Raw genomic sequence first — 13233 nt, forward strand, 5'->3', positions numbered from 1 at the left:
GGAATCCGGGGATGTACTGTATGGTGACTAACATAATATAATAAAAAATCATTAAAAAAAAAAAAGAAAGTTCCTCTTGTTTTTGTCCCAGAACCTAGCTGCCAGTCTCTCTTGCAGGAGGGCGTGGCCACCACGGAGTCCTAATAGATTGCAGGGGAGTGGAAGGCAGGTGCACCACCTCCACACCCTGTCTTCAGGCTCCTTCCTTTCTCTGTCTTACTGCAAACGGCGAGTCTTCCCAGCTCTGCANTGTCAGATGATGCCCCCCCCGCTGGCAGTGCCCCCCCCACTGCCCCCCTTCTGTGGGAGTCACTAGGACCCTGTGCCCCCACGTGCTAGCAGCAGGTGTTAGCTTCCAGCACACTGGAATTGACCAGGGAGAACAAGATAAACGTATTCCATTAAGACCGCTAATGTTTTTCCCCCGTGGGCCACAGTTAGAACACCCAAAATGAGGGTATCCACGTGGGTGGAACAAGTCCTGAGACCAGTCTCACATCTGTGTGATCCCAAGGCACCATTTGGTTTGGGCGCCTGCTTCCTGGAAGGTCCCTTTGACCCAGTGCCACTTAAACTCCTCCAGCCCCAAAGGCGGCTTCGTGATCGTGAGACCTGCTCAGTGTAGGAAGGAGGAGTCCACCCAGCTCAGGGATGTCAGGGCACGAACAGGAGCCAAATGGGCCCCTTTCCCTCGAGCCCAAGCTAGAGAATCAAGCCCTCATTTCTCAGACCCTACTCACTCAGAATTTGTGTCCATTTACCTTGGTCTGGGCTGCTAAAATACTAGCATTAATTTTTAAATTAAACATAAAACTTATGGGGCACCCGGGTGGCTCAGCTGGTTAAGCATTGGGCTCTTGATCTCAGCTCAGGTCTTGATCTCAGGGTCGTGAGTTCAAGGCCTGAGCTGGGCTCCATGCTGGGTATGGAGCCCACTTACAAATAAATAAATAAATAAATAATTTCCCTGATGGCTAAAGATTTTGAACATTTTTTCATGTGTCTGTTAGCCATTTGTATGTCTTCATTGGAAATGTGTCTGTTCATATCTTTTGCCCATTTTTTGATTTGTTTATTTGTTTCTCGTGTATTGAGTTTGAGAAGTTCTTTGTAGATCTTGGATACCAGTCCTTTATCTGTGGTGTCCTTTGCAAATATATTCTCCCATTCTGTGGGATTTGTTTTTTTGACTGTTTCCTTGGCTGTGCAGAAGCTTTTTATCCTGATAAAGTCCCATAAGTTCATTTTATCTTTTGTTTCTCTTGCCTTTGGAGATGTGTCGTGAAAAAGGTTGCTCTGGCCGATGTCATAGAAGTTGTTGCCTATGTTCTCCTCTAGAATTTTGATGGATTCCTGTCTCACATTGAGGTCTTTCATCCATTTGGAGTTTATTTTTGTGTATGGTGTGAGAGAGTGGTCAAGTTTCATTCTTTTGCATGTAGCTGTCCAATTTTCCCAGCACCATTTATTGAAGAGACTGTCTTTTTTCCACCGGATGTTTTTTCCTGCTTTATCAAAGATTAGTTGCCCAAAGAGCCGAGGGTCCATTTCTGGGTTCTCTATTCTGTTCCATTGGTCGATGTGTCTGTTTTTGTGCCAGTACCATGCTGTCTTTGTGATCACAGCTTTGTAGTACAGCTCGAAATCCGGCATTGTGATGCCCCCAGCTTTGTTTTTCCTTTTCAACAGTTCCTTGGAGATTCGGGGCCTTTTCTGGTTCCATACAAATTTAAGGACTATTTGTTCCAGTTCCTTGAAAAATGTCCTCGGTATTTTGATTGGGATAGCATTGAAAGTATAGATTGTTCNAGCCATCAGGGAAATTCAAATCAAAACCACACTGAGATACCACCTTACGCCAGTTAGAATGGCAAAGATAGACAAGGCAAGAAACAACAATTGTTGGAGAGGATGTGGAGAAAGGGGATCCCTCCTACATTGTTGGTGGGAATGCAAGTTGGTACAGCCACTCTGGAAAACAGTGTGGAGGTCCCTTAAAAAGTTAAAAATTGAACTACCCTATGACCCAGCCATTGCACTACTGGGTGTTTACCCCAAAGATACAGACGTAGTAAAGAGAAGGGCCATATGCACCCCAATGTTCATAGCTGCATTGTCCACAATAGCCAAATCATGGAAGGAGCCGAGATGCCCTTCAACAGATGACTGGATTAAGAAGCTGTGGTCCATATATACAATGGAATATTACTCAGCTATCAGAAAGAACGAATTCTCAACATTTGCTGCAACATGGACGGCACTGGAGGAGATAATGCTAAGTGAAATAAGTCAAGCAGAGAAAGACAATTATCATATGATTTCTCTCATCTATGGAACATAAGAACTAGGAAGATCGGTAGGGGAAGAAAGGGATAAAGAAAGGGGGGGTAATCAGAAGGGGGAATGAACCATGAGAGACTATGGACTATGAGAAACAAACTGCGGGCCTCAGAGGGGAGGGGTGTGGGGGAAAGGGATAGACTGGTGATGGGTAGTAAGGAGGGCACGTATTGCTTGGTGCACTGGGTGTTATACGCAACTAATGAATCATCGAACTTTACATCGGAAACCGGGGATGTAATGTATAGTGACTAACATAATATAATAAAAAATCATTAAAAAAAATAAAATAAAATAGGGGGTGCCTGGGTGGCACAGTGGTTAAGCGTCTGCCTTCGGCTCAGGGTGTGATCCCGGCGTTATGGGATCGAGCCCCACATCAGGCTCCTCTGCTATGAGCCTGCTTCTTCCTCTCCCACTCCCCCTGCTTGTGTTCCCTCTCTAGCTGGCTGTCTCTATCTCTGTCGAATAAATAAATAAAATCTTTAAAAAATAAAGTAAAATAAAATAAAATGTTCATAGATGGTATCTCTAAAAAGGCAAAATTCGAGCGGAGATCTGAAAGCACCTAGGAGAATATTTAAAGAAATGGTGCTCTAAGAAGAGGGAAGTAGGTTGAAAGCCCTGAGATGGGGATATATGTCTGGGGAGTCTGAAGCGCCTCCTGGAGGACAGTGTGGGCTGCAGCTCAATGTGTCTACAGAAACTGATGTCCCGCCCCCACGCACACACATCCCAACAAGCACATCATTTCAGCTAATGTGAAATTATAGTTGATAGCGTTTTGTTACAATGGAGTCTTTTATTTGGTTTCTTTTCAACTCTCCAATTCCCTTTTTATTTTTTTTAAGAAAGAGGGAGGGCGGGGGCAGAGGGAGAGGGAGAACCTTAAGCAGGGTCCACACCCATCACAGAGGCTGATGTGAGGCTCGATCTAATGATCCTGAGATCATGACCTGAGCTGAGATCAGTAGTCGGCCCTCTCCCCAACTCTTTTTTAATGTCCCAGAATAGGGGTTCTCCAGACCACCGTAAGAACTCTGTATTCACATGTTAGAGACAATGTAAAAATTCAGTGTACATGACATTTTCAGCTACCCACTTACAACACACATATTCACCTACTTTTGTAAATCCTGAATTTGTTTTGGGAAGTCTCTTTCTCCTTGTTCAATTAGTTAGCCATGCTACTTATGATTTCTCCATTAGCCCCCACTTTCCCCATCTCATAAAAGATAATCTGATGTGTAATTTGTACTCTCAGCTACGCTTTAGTGATTCTTGTCCTTTCAGTCAAAGGATAAATGTTTTCTGGGACAGTAACAACAAGATGAGTCATTTTTAGTGTATGTCAAGTGCACACCCCTATACGAGTTCCTTTAAATCTGTTATTTTAGTAGTTATCCTGACATTTCAAATCCTAGGTGTATTGTTAAATTATTATTTACATGTTACAGTTGCCAAAATGTTAACTAACTCACCAAGGTCAAGGACCAAGTGGGTGGCAGAACTGCCCTGAGTATTTGGGCGTCTCAGTCTTGGGCCCTGTCTGGACGTTGGCACGAAGCCTCTATGGGGCGGCAGGAAAGGAAATGAGTGGAGAGAAGCGTCACCACCATCACGATGCCCCCGCGCCTCCCCCATGCCGGGGACAACCAGAGGCCGGCAGGTCTTATCCTGGGCATGTTCTCAACAGTTGAGCAGGACCTGGATATTTCCAGAGACATGGGAGCAGGGGCTGTGCGTGCTGTAGCGACAGAGCCCGGGAGGGCCAGACGGTCCTCACTGCACACTCTGCTCGTGCAGCGACACAAATAAATTTTCTTCGACTTTAATTGTACCTGACAGACAGGGACAAATACATTTGCTTTTGCTTTTAACAATACTTCAGTGGTATCTGGAGCACATTTGAACACGGCAGATAAAGGATTCTCCAGCCAGCTGCTAAGAGAGGGAAGTCGGCTTCCTCCCCTTCTCAGTTTCTCTCTGTGTGTCTCTCCCTCTGTCCCTCTTTCTATGTGTGTGTGTGTGTGTGTGTGTGTGTGTGTGTGTGTGTGTGTATAACGTGTATATATATCCATATATATGTATATGTGGATATATATATCTCCATCATCATCTCTGAGATTAGTCATCTTTTATTATTTTTCTTGCAGTGTAATTAAAATACAACTGGTACTAATTAAATTCAAGAGTTCCATGTGCTTTGAATCTAGCTTTATAATCTTCATCAAAACTGCACGTAAAACATTTTCATCACCCCAGGGACTTTCTTCATCACCGTTTCTGGTGACTCTCCCTCAGCTCCTAGAAACGACCCCTTTCTGATTGCCATCATCATAAATAGTTTCAGCTGGTTCTCAGGATGCCATATAAATAGAACCACGCGATTTTGCGTCTGGCTTCTTCGGCTCCCTAGAACGTTTCTGAGATTCACCCCAGGGTTGCCTATGTCAACAGTTTGTTCCTTTTATTTGCCATTATATATTTTATTACATAAAGATTCAACGTTAAAAAAATTCTATTTTCCTGTTAATGGACAATTGAGTTGTTTCCTATTTGGTGCTCTTTCGAATAAAACTACTCTGGGCATTTTTATACAAGTGGTATTTGAGGACATATGTTTTTAACAGCTTTATCTAGAAATAATTGGTGCAATAAAACGCGTTATTTAAGGTGTATAATTAGATCATTCTGGCAAAGAAAACCACTACCACCACAATTAAATCAATGAACACACCCATCCCCTCAAAATTCCCTATGGTCCTTTGTCATCCCAGCTCCCTGCTGCCCCCTTGCCATCCACATTCAATCACTGAATTGCTTTCTGCCATTCTAGATTAATTTGAATTTCCTAGATTATAGAAAGGGAATCACAGATTATCATTTTATAATTTTCAATAAAGGCATTTTTGTACACATCCTAAATAATTACCCATAAGGGTCAAGGCTCTATGGCTTAATTCCACATCTGATCATTCTAGGGTGTTAAAATTCTAAAGTTCCCTCAGAGAGTGGACTTCCTGCCATCACAACATGGGGTTCGTTGGGTGTAGACATTGAGGTGTTCGATCTCCCGTTACAGACTTGCCTCGTAGAGAAAACAAGAAAAGAACACAAATGTTTGCTCTTGCTCTCTTGGCACTTCCTGGCCAAACATTAAAACTGCAAAACGAAATTGCTATCGTCACATTATTCCCTGGCACGTTACTTACTAAATGGATTGTAGAAGGAAACAACATTAAGCATTTATCTCCTGGCAACTGTTTGGAAATGCTTCCTCTGTCCCTGCTCCTTCCCCTTTCTGTCATATGGCATTTGTAGCTTGAAGGGCCTTTGTGTTTCCACACGACAGAGGCCCGGGATCATTCCGCAGTTACTTCCCAGGGAACAACACGGGTCTTGGCATCGCAGACAGTGGCCAGAGCATGAAGAAGGGGACACGGTGCAGAAGGAGGCCACCTCTGAGAGCCCCCCTAGTCGCCGTGTGCTGTGAAGGGGCCCGTCTGTCCTCCAGCCCCCCTGTCAACTAGCCTGTGGTCACCAACGGATTGTTCAGTTCCCACAAGTTTGTGCACATTAGAGAGACACAGCCAGAGAACGAAAACAAGACATAATCATTCTCCAGTGACTCACTGTCAGGCTTCATGACGAGGGGCAGACACACACAGTCCAGCAGCAGACAGCAACATGTCCCATGGCGGGGGTGGGGGTGGGTAGAGGGGTAAAGGGGACACAGTGGTGAGATCGTCGTCCTTAGGACTATATGACCCCACATTACATTTGATGAAATACCAAGAGATCATAGAATTGCAGGTGACTGACCAACATTAAACTCAAAAAAGAAGGATGGAGAAAAGTCAGAATAACAACTTAGAAGGTTACAGTGTGTCAAGGAGATTTCCACCTGTACAGATCAGGCTTTGGGCTTGGTCGGCAACTCCACGTGCAGGACCAACAGGTACCACATTCTGGGCGAGACAAGAGGAATGTCACTGGCTGACATAATCTCTCTGAAGGTTATAGAGGAGGATAAAGTTGCCGCTCTGACCTTCGTGTGTGAGCTGGGCCCCCTCTCAACCCCTGAGTGGCTGTCTTGGGACACGACGTTTTCAGATTTGCATGAATGATTCCCACATGAAACCAGTTACTAACTTAAGAAAAATGGGTCAGTTAAAACATAACTGTGACAAATGAGAGACTGTATTTATTGAACATTTATCGCATCAAATACTGTTCTAAGTGTTTTACATACGTTAACTTGTAATTCTCCTAACAGTATAATTCTCCTAACAATCTTGTGGGGATGGGGCGCCTGGGTGGCGCAGTCACTAAGCGTCTGCCTTCAGCTCAGGGCGTGATCCCGGCGTTCCGGGATCAAGTCCCACATTGGGCTCCTCCGCTGGGTGCCTGCTTCTTCCTCTCCCACTCCCCCTGCTTGTGTTCCCTCTCTGGCTGTCTCTCTGTCACATAAATAAATAAAATCTTTAAAAAAACAAAAACAAAACAAAACAAAACAAAAAACCTTGTGGGGAGACTGAGGCATAGAGAAACACAGTTTCCCCAGTCGGCACAGGAGCTGGGACTGACACCCACACAGTGCGTGTCCCGAGCCCAAGCCCACACTCACCACGTTATCGAGCAGACTCCAGTTCAGATCTCAGTCTGGAAGCCTTTAAAGGTTACACTGCATTTTCATAATTGATTGTAAATTGATTTTCTAGATTCGTTCCCAGGAGTGGCTCCCAGTTGCACAGAAGGTATTTACAGTTGCCACCATATATTCCCAGACCCTGCATGCGGTTTCCATATTAAAAGGGATTAATCTTAAATTGCCTCTGATGTTATCATATAGCAGACTGCAGCTTTTGGTCCTTCCCACTTTTCCAGTTCGCTTCCAACCGAGGATTTCTTCTCCTTAACAACCGAGGATTTCATCACTCCTGGATTTTCTCTGCCTAGCACGAGATCCCAGGAATGTTTCACAAAGGGTCTGAGGCATGGATGGACTAAGAAAGCTGGCCTCCCACAGGACCCAGAAGCGAGGCTCAAGTCCACAAGAATGCCTTGCAGTAGGATGACCGATTTTCAGGGAAATGAAAGTTTGTGCTTCTTTGAGGATGATTTTGTAAGACCCCATACCCCTGCCTTGAGAAGTTTGGGAGCGTCCCTGGCAGAAAATTGTGCAAGTGGTAATGCTTATTTTTGCAGGCTGAAAAGTAACTGGAAAGATATCTTATTTAGGCCTAACTTCTTTCCAGGGCAGCTTCACTATTCACAGGTTAGGATTGGTATACAATCGACAACTGGGGACAATGTCTGTCCCTTATAAAAGTACCACCCACATTGGTCCTGCTACATCGTCCACAACGTTCTCATTTAGACTCAGTTTTAAACTTTTTAGGATGAAGGATCCTCTTGGGAATCTGGTGAAAGTTACGCACTGCCTCCCGCTACAATTCTTGTGTGGTGTGCCTAAGCACGCACACGCCCAGGGTTCTGTATTCAAATCCAGGGCTTTAGCCCCAAGCTGAGAATCCTGTGATGGAGAGATCTTCCCTGGGATTAAAATTTTACTGTGTCAAGAAACGGTCTTCTAAAATGTAACCCCTGCAAAATGCAAATCAAAACCTCACACTGCCGGAATGGCTAAAATAAAAACCACAAGAAATAACAGGCGTTGGCAAGGATGCGGAGAAAGGGGATCCCTCATGCACTGCTGGTGGGAATGCAGACTGGGGCAGCCACTGTGGAAAACAGTGTGGAGGGTCCTCAAAAAATGTAAAATTGAACTACCGTATGATCCAGCAGTCGCACAACTGGGTATTTACCCAAAGAATTCAAGAACACGAATTCAAGGGATACACGTACCCTATGTTTATTGCAGCATTGCTTACAAAAGTCAGGATACGGAAGTAGCCCAAGTGTCCACTGACTGATGAAGGGATAGAGAAGACACAGTATCTATATACGATGGAATATTACCCAGCCATGAGAAAGATTGAGATCTTGCCATTTGCAAGGCCGTGGATGGAGCTAGAGAGTATTAGGCTAAGTGAAATAAGTCAGAGAAACACAAATGATTTCACTCATGTGGTATTTGAGTTTAAGAAACAAAACAAATGAGCAAAGCAAAAAAAAATAAAAAAGAGAGGGAGCGAGAGACAAACCAAGAAACAGACTCTTAACTACAGAGAACACACTGCCGGTGACCAGAGGGGAGGTGGGTGGGGGCTGGGGGAAATGGGCACACTTCCCATGATGAGCACTGAGTCACGTGCAGAATTGCTGAATTGCTGTACTGTACACCTGAAACTAATATAACACTGTATATTAACTATACTGGAATTAAAAAAAAAACTTAATAAAGAAATAAAATAGCTAAAACCAACCAAACAATAAACAAATAAAACATAACCCCTGCAATGAGTACTACTCCAGGGCCTTTCTATGCACAAGTTTGTCAGACCGTGGCCAACTGGGCACCGCTGGATGCTGGCGCATGAAGACTTGCTTTGGGGGCAGGAAAATACCTTCAAGAAAGAATAGATTGTGAGAAAGGAGATGTCGCCCAGAGTCGGAGCCAGGTCAGCTTTTTGTGGTGGGGTTGGAGCAGAGGGAAGGGCATCTAGGCCAGATCGCCTCACGTCACTTTCTGTTGTCTTTCTTACTAATCTTCAAGTTCACTAAGGTCAGAAGCTCTGTTTCCATAGTTCTTAAAACCAGAGCCTGATTCTATGTCCTGCGTGTCGGTAACTCTTACAACAGTTCCGTGAAATACCGTCCTACTTTCATATGTCGGTAAACTGAGGCCCAAAAAGATTAAGTGGCTTGTCCAAGGTCACCGAACTCATAAATTAGGACCAATCCAGCCCCGGTCCTTCTGATAGTCCACCCCAGGTGTGCTCTGCAGAGTCAGAGACTCAAGAACTGGTAACAGAACAAAACTGATGTCACGTGAGCAGGCGTGACCTACGGATGATATAATACACAGAGTCAGAGCAGAGATTTTCAGACTGATGTGTGGCTGCTGTCATGGGCCTAGACATTTTTCAAAACTACGTAAATACTATCTAGAATTATCAGTAAAACATACACAATTCTAGACGCTTTTATTTTTACATATGACTAAAAGCTTTACACATGACTTAAAAAGTGAATTATTAAGGGTTATTAAAATTAACATTCGCAAATGAAATAAGCCCAGTGGCAGAGTCCCCTGATACACTTACTCAGTATTCTAGAAGTTGCCATGAAATGCCTAGCACTGTGTGTAAAGCTTCTAGAAAGCAATTACACCTACGGATAATTATGTTTCTCTACTTTCAGGACGGACTCTAATCATTGCAACATCAGTGTTGAGTTAATTCAGTGTTCAACTGCTGTTATTTTTGCTTTGGGGTTACAAATTCCCATTAGTTTACATTTTTATCAGCTCCATTTTAAAAATAGTGTTTGATTCACATAAAATGAGTAGAGACAAGTATCTGCATCTGCAATATTTGTGCCTGGATTTTACAATAAATAGACCTTAATGCATCCATATTGTAACTCAGATATTAATCGCCATCCCCATACTGTCAGTGATGAATAATCCATGGAAATATTCAGGGATGGTGGCTTATCATTACCTTTGTTTTCTTTCCCACATAAATTTGGATCTGGACTAGCTGGTCAACTGTCCCCACTTAACAGATGTTGGGCCGTGAGTAATAGGTATTTGGTAACTACTGCATTAGAATATACGACAATGCACATACACACATTAAATGTCAAACTAAACGTGCATCTGGTGCTGAGATCAATGCAGATGAAATTGATCTGGGTTTCACTGAGGCAGTAAATCCTGGCTGCTCTGAATTTGGGAACAGGCTGCTTGATTGCTGACTGACTGAGTGAGTGACTGGCTGGGAGGGGACGCTGGCAGAGGGTTAGACGTGGCCCGGGGCCAGAGGGGAGAGGAGACTTTCGGCCAGGGCAGTGGGTTGAGCAAAGGCTTTGGCTGGAAGGTGAGGGGTCTGCAGAATGGTGAGAGCAGGGACCCAGGGGAAAAGATGTGGGTGACAGAGGGCCGTGGAGATAAGATTACACTGGGAGGGCTGTGCTGTAAAGTTCTAAGAGCTGGAAGGCACAGTCTAGAAGAGCTGGGCTGGCAGTCAAGGCTCGCCCCTCAAGTACCACTTTGTACCGTTCCTGCTTCCTGCCTGGATGCATCATAGCCCTTGGCCAGGGGGACACTCAGCATCTTCATGAACCACTGGCTCATTCGGGAAGAAAGTGACTCCCCGCACATCGCAGCTTATCTGTGAACTCAGCAGAAATTCAGCAGCGCTCCTGGGGAGGGGTTTGGGTGCGGGGAGTCAGTCCTCTCCTTCCGGTGCTGGACCCCATCAGAAAAGAGCACTCTCCCGAGGAAACTGCTGGATTTTCCACTTTTCACTGGAATCAGGCTCTGGAGGTTACTTTTCCCCGTGGACTCCAAATTTCATGTGGATTTGGTTGCAGCATGTTTAATTAATTGGAATGAACAAACTGTTAATAAGGCTTAGAGCCATATGGTTTTGAATTGAATTAGTTTTGAAAGTTTATAAAATATAAAGGAATAAGAGATATGAAAGATAAAGAGCCCATGCATAAGCCACTGAACCCAAGAAAAAGAATCTGATTAACAAAACTCATGAGCAACTGTTTGAGTCTTTCCCCTGTTGCCTCTCCTTCTCCTTCAAAATTAAGCATTACTGTAAATTTTGTGTTGATTATTTCCTTGCTTTTCTTTGCAATCTTACTAAATATGTGTGTTCCCAAAACACATCCACCTTGTTTGCTTTGGAGCTTTTAAAATAACTTCATGCTCTATGACAAAATCATATCACTTCCTTTTTAAAAATGTCTCTTATTTTTATATTTTTAAGTAGGCTTCACGTCCAATGTGAGGCTTGAACCCTCGACCCTGAGATCAAAGGTAGCATGCATGCTCTACCAACTGAGCCAGCCAGGTGCCCCACTTACTTTCTTTTAAAAAATTTTTTTATTTAAATTCAATTTAGTTAACATATAGTGTATTCTTAGTTTCAGGGGTAGAATTTAGAGATTCATTAGTTGCATATAACACCCAGCACTCATTACATCAAATGCCCTCCTTAATGCCCATCACCCAGTTACCCCATCCCCCCACCCACCTCCCTGCATTATTCACCACGACCAAGTGGGATTTATTCCTCGGCTGCAGGGGTTCAACATCACAAATCAATTGCCGTGATACACCACATTAATAAAATAAAGGATAAGAACCATATGATCCTCTCCACAGATGCAGAAAAAGCATTTGACAAAATACAATATCCCTTCTTGATAAAAACGTTCCACCATGTATGGATAGAGGGGATATACCTCAACATCGTAAAAGCCATATACCAAAGACCCACAGCGAATATCATCCTCAATGGGGGAAAAACTGAGAGCTTTCCCCCAAAGGTCAGGAACACGAGAGTGATGCCCACTCTCACCATTGTTGCTCAACACAGTACGGGAAGTCCTGGCCTCAGCAATCAGGCAACAGAAAGAAATAAAAGGCATCCACGTTGGCAAAGAAGAAGTCAAACTGTCACTCTTCGCAGGTGACAAGATACTCTATGTAGAAAACCAAGAGACTCCACCAAGAAACTGCTGGAACTGATACGGGAATATATAAAATCAACACCCAGAAGTCAGCTGCATTCCTATACACTAACGATGAAGCAGCAGAAAGAGAAAGCAAGGAATCGATCCCAATAATAATTGCACCACAGTCATACGATACGTGGGAATAAACCTAACCAGACAGATAACAGATCTGTGCTTTTCTTCCAGAAAAGAATTTCTATGTCAAGGAATCGCTCATGTGGCTACACAGGGCTCAAATTCATTAATTTTTACTGTTTCATATTATCCTTCTATATGGCTATTAATACACCATAGTGTATTTCATTTTATGATTGATGGACACCTAGATTTTCCCAGTTATGGGGTTTTCCTGTTGTGCTGATTTTGCCATTATGACCCACGCTGCTTGTCTCCTGGGCAATGGGACAGTGTTTCTAGGGACCATAACTAAGAACCCCACTGCTCAGGAAAGAACTTGTCGATTGTGTCTTCTCCTCCCAAGAACAGTCTCTTGGGTCTCAATACTCCTGGGGAAACCACATGAGAAACCACTGAAAATATCCAGCACAGACGACTGAAGACGAATCGCAAAGGACTTGTCCTGCAGATGGCACGCCTCTTCTCAGAGGCGCTAAAGTAGGAGACTACTGAGACGACGTCATTTGGGAGGCAGCACGCAGGGGGCCGGCCCTGTCTCACTAGAATTTTGCTCTTATAGATTCATTCCTTTGTATCAAACAGCTCCTTCACCATTCTTTTCCTTAAGCCTCTCTGAATGGGGCGAGGGCTGCAGGAGAGATGCCAGGGCAATGGGTAGGGCAGGGAGGAGTGAGGAAGAGCAGCACAGGGGAAACACACTTCAGCTGGACTTCAATCAGGAGAAGTTTGTCACCAAGATATTTATCACAGACAGAAGCTCGCCAGCAAACATAGAGATGTGAGCATATCTGAGGCCAGAGAACACGGGGTAAGGAGAGACTCAGTCCTTCTGCAGTCGGGATGTGGAGTAGTGTGGAGCACAAGGCCCCCAGCGCTAAGTGGTACGGGGTCAGGAGCACACACGGCAGAAAGCATGGGCTGCGAAGGCTGGCAGGCTGGGGACCTGGGAGGAGGGGCGGGAAAGACTGTGGTCTGGGTCACCATTCACTCGGCATTTCCGATTCTGCAAACTGAAGCCATGCCAGATGATTGCGCGTTACGTGTTAAGGCTTCCTTTTTTTCTGAGCAAGAATTACGTGCTGTAAATTTCCT

This window comes from Ailuropoda melanoleuca, chromosome 1 (genome assembly GCF_002007445.2).
Source record: "Ailuropoda melanoleuca isolate Jingjing chromosome 1, ASM200744v2, whole genome shotgun sequence".
Lineage (NCBI taxonomy): Eukaryota > Metazoa > Chordata > Mammalia > Carnivora > Ursidae > Ailuropoda > Ailuropoda melanoleuca.